We start from the raw sequence: 17,625 nt of genomic DNA on the forward strand, positions 1-17,625 counted from the left end.
CCTCATTTTCTCAGTAAACACGCAGAGGATCTTGGTTACAGTATGTTCCTTTTAGACAGTATGGACTGCAACTTTAGAATCAGATCTCTGTTCCTTGGTTTTACCCAGAAGGAGGAAAAGGCCATACAAAGAGATCTTTTGTTTATTTTATGTACCAGAGGATTGTCTTGCAGGTTTTTCCACTCTGCTGTCCCTGTATTATTTCTTTCCAGGTTTCATAAAAAAATAATGGCTGTCATAAAACAGCCACCATGTGCCGACAACTTGCTTGGCAACAAGCCTAGTTCTAGACGCTGGATCTACGTTACCCCACGTAACCCTCTCAGTGAATGCAGCTGTTTGGCACCGATACCCTCCATCTACACTTGAGGAAACTGAGGCTTCGAGAAGCCATATGACCTTATTCTCGGGACCCTCTCTACCAGACAGTCACCAGTCAGCCCCTGGAGTGGGCTTGGTTTGCTCTCCCCAAGGTCCTCTCAGCTTCCCCACCTCCAGGGGTGGAGGAATGTCTGCTGCCTTTCTGACTCTCTTCTTCCCAGAAGACTCCATGTCTCCTGAAGTGTGCCCAGCTTCAGCTGCCTTGCTGGGAAGGGTGCCACAGACTCTGTGAGGCCAAAGACTCCTCAGTCCTACCACGTTCCTGTTCTCACAGAGGCTGCCATGCTGGGGGTGGGCCCTGGCCGCAAGTATACACTGGGCTCCAGGAATCATGGCTTCAGCATCATCTCTGGGCCTTTTTGGGGTTAGAACAGGAATGGGATCTAGAAATTTTTTTGAAGAGGTCATTTAGTTCATCTCTTCATATTTACCACTCTGACCCTTTTTCAGTCCACTTCTCAAGTTTGGTGATAGGCTCAGCTTCTCTCAAACTGTTCAAAATAGTTTCCATTTTGATTGAAACCAAATTGCCTTGTTCTACCCTATCATAGACCAGCAATAATTAGTTATGACCTTTAAAATATTAATTTCTTTCCCTCTTTTTCCTTCCTTTCCTTAAAAAATATTAAGCAAGTGCTTTGGGGAGTTGCCTTTGCCTGTTAAGAAATACACAAACTATTGTTATGGGAGTTATAATTGGGGGGATTAATGTGCTTTTCTTTTGCTTTCTCCCTACTTGTTGGAAGAATCATTTTATCCAGAGAAGTGATTAAAATGGTACCTGAAGAAATTCAAAGAGAAAGAAAGTTAATACTCAGTTTCTGACATCAAAAATGGGATTTCACAACAAGACAATAACTTGAATGCTGGGTCTGGGATGAGGGAAAGGATATTTCTAAATAATTTAAACTCCCATGTGGTCTAGAGCATAGAGTTTCTCCCATAGAGCAGAGAAGATAACTGTGGTTTTGATTTAGGTTTAGCCAGGAGTCTGTAGGTTGTATCTGGGTTAGAGCCAGGAAACTATAAAGCAGAGGAAATAAATGAGTTGTCTCTTCTCATCTGGGGCATTGTGGGAAGAAGAGGCCATGAAGAGAAGCTAAGTTAGGAGGAAAAGTGGTAAGATCCATGTTCTGATGAAAGGCATATTGGATAAGCTGAAAAGAGACCTCTGGTAGCAGACACTGCTCTGGGCCAGTGGCAGGGTGGGCAGTCCTTTGTGGTATGAAAAGCAGGCTGTGTGTCAGGAAGAGAGAGAGGAGGAGCTCCACAGTCCCAAGTCTCCCTCCATTCCCACTGGAGAGCTAGCGAGCCAGCCCTGATGCTCACTGCACCCACATGGCAGAGGGAGCCTAGGGCAGAGCTCTGAAGGGCCCACAGCTTAAGAAGGAGCTTAGATGAGGCAAGGTACCAGGGGACATGTGGGTGGCAGGGTGAGGATGGAGGGGTAGACCAAGAGCTATGCCAGTTACAGACATCAGTAATGGGGCCAAACACCTACTAAGGACCTGCGTAAATTCATGGTGCCTTCTTCCCAGCATCATTGCCAAAACCCAAAAGGGACCAATTGAATAAACATTCAATTGACTAAGGTTTAAGTTGGTTTGGGCATTCAGTTGTCTTTCTCCTCTTTACCTAGCAAGTAGCAACAAATAAGATGAGAATACAAAGAAAACACTTTCTTTGCACATCCAAGTTGTATGGTGAAGATATTTAAGTCTCAGTTCAGTTCAGTCACTCAGTCATTTCTGACTCTTTGTGACCCCATGAACTGCAGCACACCAGGCTTCCCTGTCCATCACCAACTCCCGGAGCCTACCCAAACTCATGTCTATTGCATCGGTGATGCCATCCAACCATCTCATCCTCTGTCATCTCCTTCTCCTGCCTTCAATCTTTCCCAGCATCAGGGTCTCTTCCAATGAGTCGGTTCTTTGCATCAGGTGCCCAAAGTATTGGAGTTTCAGCTTCAGCATCAGTCCTTCCAATGAATATTCAGAACTGATTTCCTTTAGAATGGACTGGTTGGATCTCCTTGCAGTCCAAGGGACTCTCAAGAGTCTTCTCCAACACCCCAGTTCAAAAGCATCAATTCTTCAGCGCTCAGCTTTCTTTATAGTCCAACTCTCATATCCATACATGACTACTGGAAAAACCATAACTTTGACTAGACAGACCTTTGTTGGTAAAGTAATGTCTCTGCTTTTTTAATATGCTGTCTAGGTTGGTCAGAGCTTTTCTTCCAAGCGTCTTTTAATTTCATGGCTACAGTCACCATTTGCAGTGATTTTATTTAAGTCTATTATCCAATATTTCAGTGGAAGAAAATCAGCTTTTTCTATTTCATGCCAGTGATTTCATTTTTTAATACTTTCTTGGTCCTGATGGCTAACCTCTGGAAAGTTCCTGAGTGTTTATATCCTCTGAAATTGAGAGTATGTTCTTCTTTTCCTCCTCATCAACATCAGTGACAACAAAAAGTAGGAAAGTTTACTGTTATGAGCTGAAATGTGTCCCCACAAATACATATGTTGAAGTTCTAGCCCCTAGTTCATTAGCCTGTGACTGCATTTGGAGAGAGGGCCCTAAAGAGGTAATTAAGTTAATGGGAGGCATATTGAAAAGCAGAGACATTACTTTGCCAATAAAGTCCGTCTAGTCAAGGCTATGGTTTTTCCAGTAGTCATGTATGGATGTGAGAGTTGGACTATAAAGAAAGCTGAGTGCCGAAGAATTGATGCTTTTGAACTGTGGTGTTGGAGAAGACTCTTGAGAGTCCCTTGGACTGCCAGGAGATCCAACCAGTCCATTCTAAAGGAGATCAGCCCTGGGTGTTCTTTGGAAGGAATGATGCTAAGGCTGAAACTCCAGTACTTTGACCACCTCATGCGAAGAGTTGACTCATTGGAAAAGACTCTGATGCTGGGAGGAATTGGGGGGCAGGAGGAAAAGGGGATGACAGAGCATGAAATGGTTGGATGGCATCACTGACTCGATGGAGTTTGAGTGAACTCTGAGAGTTGGTGATGGACAGGGAGGCCTGGCGTGCTGCAATTCATGGGGTCGCAAAGAGTCGGACATGACTGAGTGACTGAACTGAACTGAACTGAGAGAGGACTCTAAGCTTATCTGACTGGTGTCCTTATAAGAAGGCAAAATTACGACACACTAAGAAACACCAGGGATGTCCACATAGAGCAGAAAGACCATGTGAGGACACAGTGAGAAGGCAGCCGTCTGCAAGCCAAGGAGAGAGCCCTCAGCAGAATCCTGCCAACACAGTGATCATCAGCTTCCAGCCTCCAGAACTGTGAGAAATAAATTCTATTGGTTTAGCCACTCAGTCAGTCGTCTTTTGTTATGGCAGCCCTAGCAAATGAATATACGTACCTTTCTTTGTTTTTGCCTGGATAACAAAATTGTGCAAGTGAGTGTCCCATGGTTTAAGAGAGCCCCACCTGGAGTCCATTACTGGCACATTTTTTACAGTTGCAGAGTTCTGAGGATATTGCTAAGTATATTCCCATTATTTAGCATAAAAGTGCAGCCAGGGCATGATGGATCAGTGATGGTATTAACTGAGCACATACGATCTGGGGGGTCCTTGCAGCTCTCACCCTTCTGTGTGCAGGCAGGAGACGGAGTGACAGAGGCACACGAGGACGGCAGCTGGGTGCTCTCCTTACCCATCTGAGCCATTTTTCTATGACAGATGCTTCTTTTATACTGACGGGGAGGCATGGAATTAGTAGCACACAATGAGAGACAGCATAAAAAACTGAAATGTAATCTTGAGCGTTGATCACAGTACAAGATGTGTAGGGAGAAACTTCAGGAAGTTTGTCATTTAGCAGAAACCTTCCAGCTGGGAGGGTGACAGAAACCCGTTGACTTGTCATCCGAAGGCCTGGGGTCTTGTGAGTATTCTTAATGAGCAATGCTTTCAACCAGCTGGAAACCAGCTCCTTAACCAACATCTGGAAATCACTCATGGAAGTCAGGGGGCCCCTCCTAGAAATGAGGCTCTGAGAAAACACAGCTCTGAGAAAGAGACTACAAATGAGGCTCTGAGAAAGCCATTTGTAGAAAATGCACCCTGTACATAGTCATAGGCTTTTTTTTTTTTCCCTTTTCTGTTTTTTGTTATGGAAATAGGGTTGACCCAAGATATTCTGGGAATAAGTCAGCCTGAAGCCCTCAGCATCCTGCCCTAGGGATCTGGGGTTGAGGGAAAGAAGTCTTGCCCTCTACTGTGTCCAAGGTACTCAATTCTTGTCACATTCTGTGTCTGAGCTAAGGACATTAGGATCACTTGAAACACCAGGCAGGACTAAGAGCATCAATAGGGTGCCACCTGCCTTGAATCTATCTTTCTGTTCCCTCCAGCCCAGAGTATAAACTTTGACTTCATCTACCCAACTCTCTCTGATAATCATTCACAGGGTCTTATTCAAAATGAAAAGACTTTCTCCCTTTCAGCTGGAGTCCAGAGGGGAATTTTTTTCTGAAAGTGGAGAACTGTCTTTCCCACTCAGCCACCACTTATTTTGGGGGTAGAATACGAGGAGATGTCCTGAGAAAATGCTGACACATCTGTTTTGACTTTGGCCCAAGAGCATGTTTACTTACTTCTCTAAGCTGGGAAAGACTGAAGGCAGGAGAAGGGAACAATAGAGGACGAGATGGTTGGATGGCATCACTGACTCAGTGGACTTGAGTTTGAGCAAACTCTGGGAGACGGTGAAGGACAGGGAAGCCTGGTGTGCTGTAAGCCATGGGGTCACAAAGAGTCAGACACGACAGCGACTGAATAGCAGCAACCAGGCAGCATTTCAAGGACAACAGTTTTCAATACACCCAGGTCCTCCTGCCTGGCACCTTGCACTCTCTTCTAATCCTGTGGTTAGAGAAACACCCCAGTTCTCTCCGTGCCCCAGAGCCTTGGAACTCCTTTTAAGGGGATGGACGAACAAGACTTCTGGGCTGTTGGAGGTCTTTGCTATCTGAGTATCGCAACAGCAAATCATCTGATCTCTTCCTTTAGATAAGCAGGGCCAGAGTTAAGACAAAGAATCTTGTTCGTCATGGAATAACAAAATGCTAGAACCAGAGATGCCTCCCAGGTCATCTGGGCCACAAGACACAAATAAGAAAACTAAGACCCAGAAAGAAGAAATAACCTTGCCAAGGTCACATGGGCAGTAGTAACAACACCAGCTGGTCCCATTTACTGAGCACCTACTACATTAGCACTTTACTCATATGAGGTCTCCCTAAAACAACTTTCCAAGGTAGGTGCTATTGTCTCTGATTTACAGAAAGGATATGGAAGCCAAGAGCAGCCAAGTGCCTTGCCCAGGGACTCCCAGTTGAGCACAAAGCCAGATTCCCAGCACATACTTGGCTACTGCTCTCTGAAGTAATACCCTGTTTTGGTGGAATTGTCAGAATGCTGGATTTTCCATACCTAATATATGATGGACAGGTTGCTATTGTGGTTTCATAAGTGACCACTATATACCAGGGTGCAAAAAAACAAAAAACAAAAAACTGGCCTTCCCAGGGTGAAAGGATTCTACCTCTCCGTTCATCTTTCCTCAGGCCTCTCCAAAGAGGCTGCGAAATGTTGACAAACGAGATCAAGTGCCAGCCACTGTGCATTTACTTCCTGATGACGTGTAGCCCTGGCATTTGCTGCTGAAGACACAGAAAAGCAAAGAGGATGTTAGCTTTCTCATGAGGTGGTGTGAAATCAGAGTCTCTGTGCAGGTCTGGGAGGTGGGGCAGAACTGGTTTGTGCCTCTTCTTGACCCTTCCCTCTCAGCACTGAGAGGTGTCTTTCCTTCCTTTATGTTCCAACAGCCCCCTGCAAAGCCTTCCTCCAGGCCAGGAGCTTTGCCCCACAACAACATACCTGCCTCAGGTGACATCTCTCTGGGATCCTACGCTCTGCCTGCCCTAAGCTGGCTGATCCCTGATCCCTGTGCTCAGGGCAAAACCTCCTTCCTTTTAGGCAACACATCTGGAATTTAAAGGGTAGAACAATTAAGTTTCTGAGCAGTCTGTCAGGAATATATTTGGGGAGCCAGGAAGGCTTTGTAGGGGGGACATATAATCACAATCTGATTTCCCAATTTCTAGGGTTGCCATGAGCCTGATACTCTGGTTCCTTCCTCCCAAACTCTGGGGGGCAAGATTTCCAAGGCTCTGCCAATGCCAAGTACACAGTAAGTGACATTTACTTGTATTTGTGTCCTCAGACAAATGCTATACCTAGTGTGTGTGTGTGTGTGTGTGTGTGTGTGTATGTTTAGTCTCTCAGTCGTGTCTAACTCTTTGTGACCACGTGGACTGCAGCATTCCAGGCCTCCCTGTCCCTCACCATCATCCCATTTTACTGGTGAAGAAACTGAGATTCAGTGACTTACCAAATTCTTATAAGGAGGAAGTGTGTGAGAGGTCCACGTGACCTCATAGCATGCTCTTACGTCTGTGCAAGGGCACAGGTCTGTCAGCTCAAAGTGCAGCTGTAGCTCAGGTTGAAGAGACTTGTACTAGCCCATGAGAGCTGATCATTTGACTTTCAGGAATTTTTGTGAGCCAACTGTTAAACACAGCCATTATTAAAATAAGAAATGCTATAACTTATAAGAAAATAAATTATAGCAAAAACAAAGGTAATAAATAATAAAAACTGACCACTATTATCAATGCTGTTATTCAAGCCTGTTTTATCTGTACAGTGGAAATGCTAAATAATGCTGAACTATTGCACTCTCTTCCTAAGCAGGTGTTTGGTGATAGCACCTTGGTATCTTGAAATCAACCATGGTGGGATTATTCATACCATGGAAATTGGCAAAGGCTCAGGGCTTTTTCTTTCTAGAGAGCCAGTTTTTAAACATTTACTAGCAAGCCAATGCTCTAGCTAATTACCTCCTCATCACAGACAACAAACCTTTATATCCTGGGGCTAAAAGAACACATAAATCTAATTTAGTATTCTCCAGACTTATTTTATATTGGGCAAAACTATTTTGTCAAATATCATGCAGAAACCCAGGAACTGAAATAAAGAAAAGCAAAGCTCAACTAGTTGTCATTTTAAGGCTTTAAGCTTTGTGGTGGACTTCTACATATAACATAGCAATAAATGATGAAAGGTCTTTGTCAAGCCTTTTCTCCGGCTTGAGAAAGAAGCTTTTTTGGTCTAAGAAGTCATTTCTATGAAGCCACACCCCTACATGAATGACTATTCTCCTATCTGCCCCCTAATCATTGATATTCACCGAAGTCCTGTTCTTGATCCCTCCCTTGTCAATGTGTATACTCTATCTGATCTTCATTCTGTGTCCTCGGCTACCAAATTCATATGTATCAAGTGTTGGTTTCTGAAAGATCCCAATAAATAGAACTTTTCCTCTTCCATGTTCTAAATGAACATGGAGTTAAAACAGATGCTAAAAATAAGGAACAAGGATATGTTGTATTGCACAGGAAATTATAGCCATTATCTTGTAGTAACTTTTAATGGAGTATAAACTGTAAAAATACCAAATCATTATGATGCACACTTGAAGCTAACATAATATTGTAAATCAACTATACTTCAATAAAAAAGATACTGAAAACATACAGAAAATCAATTATATTTCAACACATTAACAATAAAAAAGGAAATAATTCCATTTACAATAGCATCGAAAAGAATGAACTACTTATGAATAAATTTAACCAAGATTTGTATACTGAAAACAATGAAATATTGCTGAAATATATTAAAGAAGACTTAAGTAAATGGAAGCACACTCTGTGTTCATGAACTGGGAGCCTTAATTTTGCCAATTTGGCAATACTCTGCAAAGCGATCTATCCAATGGAATTGTCCTTGCAAAAAAAAAGTATCAACTTTTTTTTTTGTGGGGGGAGGGCAAAAGTGAAGAAGCTGACCTGAATATCCATATGGAATTCAAGGGATCCAAAATAGTCAAAACATTCTTGAAAAACTAGTGCAAAGCTGGAGGATTCACTCTTTCCAATTTCAAAACTTACTACAAGACTAAGGTAATTAAGCCTGATGCTGACATAAGGGTAGACATGGATCAATGAAATAGAACTGAGAGTTTAGAAACAAACCCATAACTCAGCAGTGAATTTTTTGACATCGATTTTTGACAAGGGTGCCAAGACAATTAAAAAGGGATATAATAGTTTTTCCAATAAATTGTAGTGGGACAACAAAATACCCAAAGAATGAAGTTGGACCCCTACCTCACACCACAGGCATAAATTAACTCAACATGGATCAAAGATGTAACAGCCAAACTAGAAAACATAGGGAAAAAAAATAGGGTAAAATCTGCATGACTTTAGATTGGCAATGAATTCTTAGATATGACACAAAAAGCACAAGCACAAAAGAAAAAAACATAAATTTGGCTTCATCAAAGTGAAAACCTTTTGTCACCAAAGGACATTATCAAGAATATGAAAAGGATGGGAGTGCCCTGGTGATCTGGTGGTTAGGATTTGGTGCTTTCACTGCCAAGGCCTGGGTTCACCCTCAGGTCAGGAAACTGAGATCCTGCAAGCCACGTGGTGTGGCCCCCAATTTTTTTGGATTATATAAAAAAAGAATATGAAAAGGTAACCCATATAATGGGAGTAACTCTTTTCAAATCATATATCTGATATGGGTCTGGTATCCAGAATATATAAAGAACTTTTATAACTCAAAACCAAAAAGGCAACCCAATTAAAAATGGGTAAAAGACTTGAACAGATGTTTCTCCAAAGAATATATACATATGAGTGGCCAATAAGCACGCAAAAACATTATTAACATCGTTAGTCATTAGGGAGGGGCTTCCCAGGTGGTGGCTAGTGGTAAAGAACTCACCTGCCAATGCAGGAGATATGAGACGCAGGTTTGATTCCTGGGTCAGGAATTTCCCTGGAGGAGGGCATGGCGACCCACTCCAGTATTCTTGCCTGGAGAATCAATCCCATGGACAGAGAGATCTGGTGGGCTACAGTCTATAGGTTCGCAGAGTCAGACACAACTGAAGCTACTTAGCAAGCACACAGCAGTCACTAAGAAAATGCAAATCAAAACCACAGCAGACACCCTTTCACACCCACTAGGATGGCTATAATTTTTTTTAAAAAAAGAGAGAAAAAACAGGGAAAAAAAGGGAAAAAAAGCCCTGTGTTGGCAATAATATGGAGAAATTAGAACCCACATACAGTGCTGGTGGGAATGTAAAATGTGTCACTGCTATGCAAAACAGTTAGGCAGTTCCTTAAAAGTTAAACATAGAATAATGGAATTATAATACAACCTAGCAATTCCACTCCTAGGTAGGTGCATACCCCAAAGAAATAAAAACAAGTGTTCAAACAAAAACTTGTACATGGATATTCCTGGAAGAATTATTCATAATACCCAAAACACTAGAAACAACACCAGTGTTCATCAGATGCTGAATGGATAAATAAATGTGATATGTCCAAACAATGGCATAAAAAAAAATGAAGTACTGATATATGTGATAGCATGGGTGAATTTTGGAAATAAGCTAAAGAGAAAAAATGCCAGTCATAAACAGCCACATATTATTTGATTCTATTTATAGGAAATGAACAGAATAGGCAATTCTGTAGAGACTGAAGGCAGATCAGTGATTGCCAGGGACTGGAGTGAGAGGGTATGGAGAGTGACTTCTTACTGGGTAAGGGTTTCTTTTGCAGGGGGTGGGGGCAGTGATGAAAATGCTCTGGAATTATATAGTGATCACAGTTATCCAACATTGTGAAGGTAATAAAAGCCACTGAATTGTCCACTTTAAAAGTATTGGTGAATATTATATTATGTTACTTTTACCATCTGTTCTTAAAATGAGATGAAAATGTCATGTTTATTACTGGTGGAGACTGGAGGACATTGGGGATCTTAGCTTAGCATAAAAGCCAAATGGGCCTGCTAACTGAGCCCCCAAATTCAGTAGGTTTACCCAATCTGGTAAGCAATCCTCCCAGGCGACAATGGATCTGAGAGGATTTCAGAGAGGAAAGAACAGAGGGAAGCTTGTCTACTGTTAGGCTCCCTTTCAAGAGGAAGAGGAAATTGCATAGCCACTAAAGCCCAATCATTCCCAAAGTTATCAGAGGTGGAACTACCGCTCCAGAAGCGCAAAGAAAACAGAGGCAGAGAGAGGCCATATTCACTGAACTCACTATCCATGAAGGGAAGCATCAGGAGAAGTGATGGTGATAACTTCCTTGTTAGTAATACACATTCAGATGTAGAAAAGAAATAGGGTTTCTTTGTTTTACATAATAGTTTGTAGTTTGTGTTCTTGGGGAGCCAGAATAACTGATACTTAGCCTTACAAATGAACTTATCCATGAAGCAAACAGACTCACAGAGAGAACAGACTTGTGGTTGCCAAGGGGAAGGGGGTGGGGAAAGGCTGGATTGGGAATTTGGGATTAGCAAATGCAAACTATTATATATAACACAAGGAACTATACTCAATATCCTGTGATAAACCATAATGGAAAAGAATATGAAAAATAACATATATATATATATATATACACATATATATAAAACTGCATCCCTTTGCTGAACAGCGGAAATTAAACACAACACTGTATATCAAGTACAGTGAAATCAACTTTTAAAAAATACTTGGAGAGATGAAGGTGGTATGCCTTCGGCTCATCTCCCGGGCAGCGTGAATGGTGCAGAGATGGTGGTCCATGCCTATTGGTGGGGGAGGGGCTCTAGACAAAACTGACTCCCAGCAACTCCTTACTCTTGGAGACACGCTTAAATTAAAAAAAAAAAAAACAAAAAACTTGGTCTAGCGATTAAAGACTCTGGTGCTGGGAGGGATTGGGGGCAGGAGGAGAAGGGGACGACAGAGGATGAGATGGCTGGATGGCATCGCTGACTCGATGGATGTGAGTCTCAGTGAACTCCGGGAGTTGGTGATGGACAGGGAGGCCTGGCGTGCTGCGATTCACGGGGTCGCAAAGAGTCGGACACGACTGAGCGACTGATCTGATCTGATCTGAGCGATTAAAGGCATCTTGGGCTGTTTTGGTTTACAATAATCTCTTTGTGATTAAAAGTCTCTTTTAAGTAAATATTCAGTTAATTTAAAGTTCATCTCCGTGCCTGAACTCTTTTTCCCCTCTTGCTCTTTTTCCTTCAAAATGACTCTATGTTTAAAGAAGCTCATACAATGTCACGGCAAGAGGTAGGAAGTTCTGGATCTTCATGCTGGCCAAGGTGTGGTTTCTGATACAGTGAGGTGATTTAATCTGATCTCTGAGTGTTTGGTCCTGGTGCCAGTCAATGAAGGGCCTGGTTTTCTTGGCCATGCATAGGGAGTTGAGCTCTATCTAGCTCATGAGAGCATTTGATGGTGCTGTACCTGCAGACCCTTGGAGTTGGAGTCACATCCTCTGCCAAAGCCCTGCCTCAGCAATGTTTTCTGTGGGTAACCCTGGTTTCATTTCCTTCTCTGCTGGGCAAGTGGAACATGGCAGCAGTGGGGCGGTGGGAAGATGTGGGAACACATCACAGTAAGACAGTGGAGAACCCAGAACTAGTAGCACTAATGCACGTATGTCCCCGCCTCTCACATCGTTCTGCCTCTCCCTGCCATGTGGGGTGTGATAGGGAAACAGCACTGGCTGTAGTGTTCTATGACTCTCTTTGAACAAGTCTGGGGTCCCACTTGATCTTGCAGTATCTCTTCTTGCTCCTCTGTACAAAAATATTTTTAAAATAATTGCCTGGTTTGTTTTTTACTCTGATGTGGGACTTTTGCCACTAACCTCCTGTCCTTTCTCCTAAACTTAGCTTCCCTTTTTCTCCTTTCCAGTTGATATGACACAGAATCCACCAAACAGAATGGATGCTGATCAGAGTGAACACTGGCTGTTACTCAGGTGCTGTCAGCTGAGCAATCTTGACAATGCTCAATGGTCTGACTTGATTGGATTGGATCTTTGAAAAGGGAGTGCTACAGTTCAGAAATTTTGCTCATATTTTGATACGGCCTTTCAAAGCGATTGTCTCACTATGGACAGAAAAGAAACTGAGAGTCAAAGCTGAGCGATGACTTGGACACCTGCCTGGCATCCTCCTCTCCTCTCCCTGAACCACTGAATCACACTGATCCCATCAAGAGTCCCCAAACACCTGATTAAAGGTAAATGAAAAAGACATCCATTCAAGATTTCTGAATGTAGTATTGTTATAAAGTATCACGCTTTATAAACTCATAGTTTTATCCCATTTTCATATATCCAGATACCTTCTGAACTTTGTCTGAGTTCTCTACAGGCATCTCAAGCTTGGTATGTCCCAGGTTACTAGGGGGAGCATTCTGAAAGTGGAAGCAAAGCCTTCAGTGGTTAATCTTTCTCCCCGCCTTGGCTTATCCAGGCTTCCCTCGTGGCTCAGAGGTTAAAGCGTCTGCCTGGAATGTGGGAGACTGGGGTTCGATCCCTGGGTTGGGAAGATCCCCTGGAGAAGGAAATGGCAACCCACTCCAGTACTCTTGCCTGGAGAATCCCATGGAGGGAGGAGCCTGGTAGGCTATAGTCCATGGGGTTGTAAAGAGTTGGACATGACTGAGTGACTTCATTTGGCTTATCCAGCTCTATTCAGGATAGTGTTTAAATTAGGGCATTAAGCTATTGTGGCATGTTTTCTATTCTTTTTTTAAAAAATTTTATTGGAGTATAGTTGATTTACAATATTGTGTTAGTTTGATGTGTATAGCAGAGTGAATCAGTTATACATATACATATATACATGTATACATATACATCCCCTCTTTTTTAGAGGGGCTATATCCCATTCTTTTCTCATATAAGCCATTATAGAGTATGGAGTAGAGTGTTCCCCTGTGCTATACAGTATGTTCTTATTAATTTGTGGCAGGTTTTTTTAAAACTTTGGATTTCAAGGAGTTTATTTCTAGTTCTGTTTGAATGGATATTTTTAACATATGAGTGAAAAGGCTGTTCTGTAAGAGATGCACAGAAATGTCTGTTTAACCTAAGAGGCAGGACTTACATCGAGCCAACTAAGTCATTGTACGGCCTCCCACAGAACCAAAGAGCTCTTATCCTATTGTTCACAACGGAGTCAAAACTCTCATGAGTTCTATTTAGGGCCCAGATGGGCCAGTGACATCATCAGCAGTTGAGTCTACAAGGTAATACTTAAGCTCTCATTTCTGGAGTCAGACCAACAAGGATCCAAATGCTGGCTCTTTTACCCACACCAGCTGTGAGACCTCAGGCAGTCATGTAAACTTTCTGACCTTTAGTTACTTCATTTGTAAAATGGGAGGTAAAATAACTGCCTCATAAAATTGTTGTAAGGATTTAATGAGACACTGCATTTAAAGTCTTTGGTGCAGGGTAAACACTTGCACCACGTTATTTAATTTAGAGTATTGATATGATCTTGGGCAAGTCATTTATCCTCTTTAAGCCTCAATTTCTTCCTTGATAAAATGGAGATAATGCTCACCATTGTGCTTTTAGGTTCCACCACAAAGTCTGGCACAGTAGATGCTCAAAAACATTTCTTAATAAACAAATGGTTGAATGAGGGGGAGGAGAGAAAGAAGAATGTCATCTGTAACTATCTTACAGATTCTCATGAGGTTTAGGTGACATGTGGCTGAAGAAAGTCTTCTGTGGACAGTGAATGCTATTCAAAAATAAGCTACAATTACGAGGAGTGTTTTAGGGTAAAGGAAGTTCCTTAACTAGAGTGACTTTCTAGAATTTTATTCAGTTCCTCTCATACCTAGGACACTGCTCTTAGCCTTGTTCAGTGAATTCTCCAGGAGTCTAATTATTTGGTCCCTGTTGTTGTTCAGTCACTAAGTCATGTCCCACTCTTTGCGATCCCGTGAACTGTAGCACACCAGGCTTCCCTGTCCTTCAGTCTTCCAGAGTTTGCTCAAACTCACGTCCATTGAGTCAGTGATGCCATCCAACCATCTCATCCTCTGTCACCCTCTTTTCCTCCTGCCCTCAATCTTTCCCAGAATCAGGATCTTTTCCAATGAGTCAGCTCTTTGCATCAGGTGACCAAAGTATTGGAGCTTCAGCTTCAGCGTCAGTTCCTTCAATGAATATTCAGGGTTGATTTCCTTTTGGATTAACTGCTTTGATCTCCTTGCTTACCAAGGGACTCTCAGGAGTCTTCTTCAACACCCCAGTTCTTTGGTGCTCTGCCTTCTTTATGATTCAACTCTCATATCCATACATCATTACTGGAAAAATCATAGCGTTGACTATTCAGATCTTTGTTGGCAAAGTGATGTCTTTGCTTTTTAATATGCTGTCTAGGTTTGTCATAGATTTTCTTCCAAGGAGCAAGTGTCTTTTAATTTTGTGGCTGCAGTCACTGTCTAGAGTGATTGGAGCCTAAGAATATAAAATCTGCCACTTCTACTTTTCCCCATCTACTTGCCATGAAGTGATGGGACTGAATGCCATCATCTTAGTTTTTTTGAATGTTGAGTTTTAAGCCAGTTTTTTCAATCTCCTCTTTTACCCTCAAGAGGCTCTTTAGTTCCTCTTCATTTTCTGCCATTAGAGTGGTATCAGTACTTATATGTACTCTGCATATAAGTTAAATAAACAGGGTGACAATATATAGCCTTGTCTTACTCATTTCCCAATTTTGAATCAGTCCATTCTTCCATGTAAGGTTCTAAGTGTTCCTTCTTAAACCACATGTAGGTTTCTCAGGAGACAGGTAAGATGGTTTGGTATTTCCATCCTTTTAAGAATTTTCCATATTTGTTGTGACCCACACAGTCAAATGGAGAAGGCAATGGCACCCTACTCCAGTACTCTTGCCTAGAAAATCCCATGGATGGAGGAGCCTGGGAGGCTGCAGTCCATGGGGTCGCTAAGAGTCGGACACGACTGAGCGACTTCACTTTCACTTTTCACTCTCCACTCTCATGCATTGGAGAAGGAAATGGCAACCCACTCCGGTGTTCTTGCCTGGAGAATCCCAGGGACAATGGAGCCTGGTGGGCTGCCGTCTCTGGGGTCGCACAGAGTCGGACACGACTGAATCGACTTAGCAGCAGCAACATAGTCAAAGTCTTTTGAGTAGTCAGTGAAGAAGTAGACATTTTCTGGAATTCCCTTGATTTCTCTATAATCCAACAAATGTTGACAGTTTGACCTCTGGTTCCTCTGCCTTTTCTAAACCCAGCTTGTATACCTGGAAGTTTTCAGGTCGCATACTGCTGAAGTCTAGCTTGAAGGATTTTGAGCATTATCTTACTAGTATGTGAAATGCGTGCAATCGTCCAGTAGTTGAACATTCTTTGGCACCTTTGGCCCCTAGCAACTCAGAATTCGTAGCCCAAGCTCCCTAGATTGGGCTGCTTTCGTGGTGACATGCCTGCCACCATGTCATGAGAGGGCGGAGAACCTCTTAACCCTTGAAGTTAATATCTTTATTTAACTGGGTAAGGCCTTACTTACATTCCAAAATTAGAACTTTGTTCTTCAGTTTATTGAACAAGGGATCTGTCCTTGGTGAAAATGCATTATTCACCTCAGTGTGAATTAGTTCATTACTTCCCTTACTGAGAGGGAAGTTTGATAATGGGAATGTCCATGGGCAAGAGATTTGGAAGCCCCCAGGGGAAAATGGACTTGGGAAGGTAATCCTTCAGGGCCTGGAAACTCCAGGTTTTGTACTCCATGTTCTGCCATATGGGCTGATTTTTCATCTCTTTTTTCCAATGACCTTCGTGGTCAAGTGACTGTGAGGAGACCAGTATAACTTCTAGAAGAAACCAATGACTTTAGGTCCTCACAAAATGAGTAAATTATAATTATACTTCCCCACCCCATCCCCAGGTCAGAGTTAGACAATCCATGTTCAAATTCCAACTCTTTTAGTTACCAGCTATGAGGTCTTGTGGGGCTGGGCTTTCAAGGTTGCTTAGTGGTAAAGAACTTGCCTGCCAATGCAGGAGCTGCTGGAGATGTGGGTTCAGTCCCTGGGTTGGGAAGATGCCCTGGAGTAGGAAATGGCAACCCACTGGAGTAACCAGTTTTATTGCCAGGATTAACTCATGGACAGAGGAACCTGGTGCGCTACAGTCCATGGGATCATAAAGAGTTGGACACAACTGAACAACTGAGCACTCACGCATGCAATCTTGGTGAAGTTATCGAACCTCTCTTGGCATCCTTGGTATTTATCTGGAAAATGGGGTAATACTAGTAGCTATCTCAAGTATGGAAAAGTAACCCATGCAAAACTAATCTATACTGTGAGAAGTCAAAGTGGTGACTTCTCTATGAGGAGGGAGTGTGACTGGAAAGGGCCATAGGGAAGCTTCTGGCATGCTGGTCATATTTTTCATCTGGATGCTAGTTACATGGATGTGCTCAATTTGTGAGAACTCATCATGCTGTATATGATATTTGCATAATTCTGCATCTGTATTATTTTTTAACAAAGTTTTTTAAAATCCATGTAAACTACTTGACATATCATAAGTTACTATCAGCCATTACTTGATCTCCTGCTCAGTGATCACTAAGCTTTAACATGATTCCCAAACACAAGGAAGGGCTTCCCCAGTGGCTCAGCGGTGAAAGTGTTAGTCACTCAGTTGTGTCCAACTCTTTGTGACCTCATGGACTGTAGTCGCCAGCTCTTCGGTCCATCAGATTCTCCAGGCAAGAATACTGGAGTGGGTTGCCATTTCCTTCTCCAGGGGATCTTCCAGACCCTGGGATTGAACCTGGGTCTCCTGCATTGCAGGCAGTTTCTTTACCATCTGAGCGACTAGGGAAGTCCCCACGGGTAAAGAATCTGCCCGCAATGCAGGGGACACAGGTAACGGGGGTCCAATCCCTGGGTCTGGAAGATCCCCTGGAATAGGAAATGGAAACCCACTCCAGTATTCTTGCCTGGAGAATTCCATGGACATCGGAGCCTGGAAGGCTACTCCACATGGTCACAAAGAGTTGGACTCAACTGAAGTGACTGAACAGGCATGCACACAAACACAAGGAAATTGACAAATAAGAAAAAGAAGTACAGAGGGCAGGCCTTGACTGGGCACTCAATGGTTTAATTAGATATTTGTACTTAGGAGTTGGGAAATTATGCAAAATAGGTTATTTTTGCTATTACCTCATGCTCAGAATGCTTCCTTC

This window comes from Bos javanicus, chromosome 6 (genome assembly GCF_032452875.1).
Source record: "Bos javanicus breed banteng chromosome 6, ARS-OSU_banteng_1.0, whole genome shotgun sequence".
In the NCBI taxonomy this organism is placed as follows: Eukaryota; Metazoa; Chordata; class Mammalia; order Artiodactyla; family Bovidae; genus Bos; species Bos javanicus.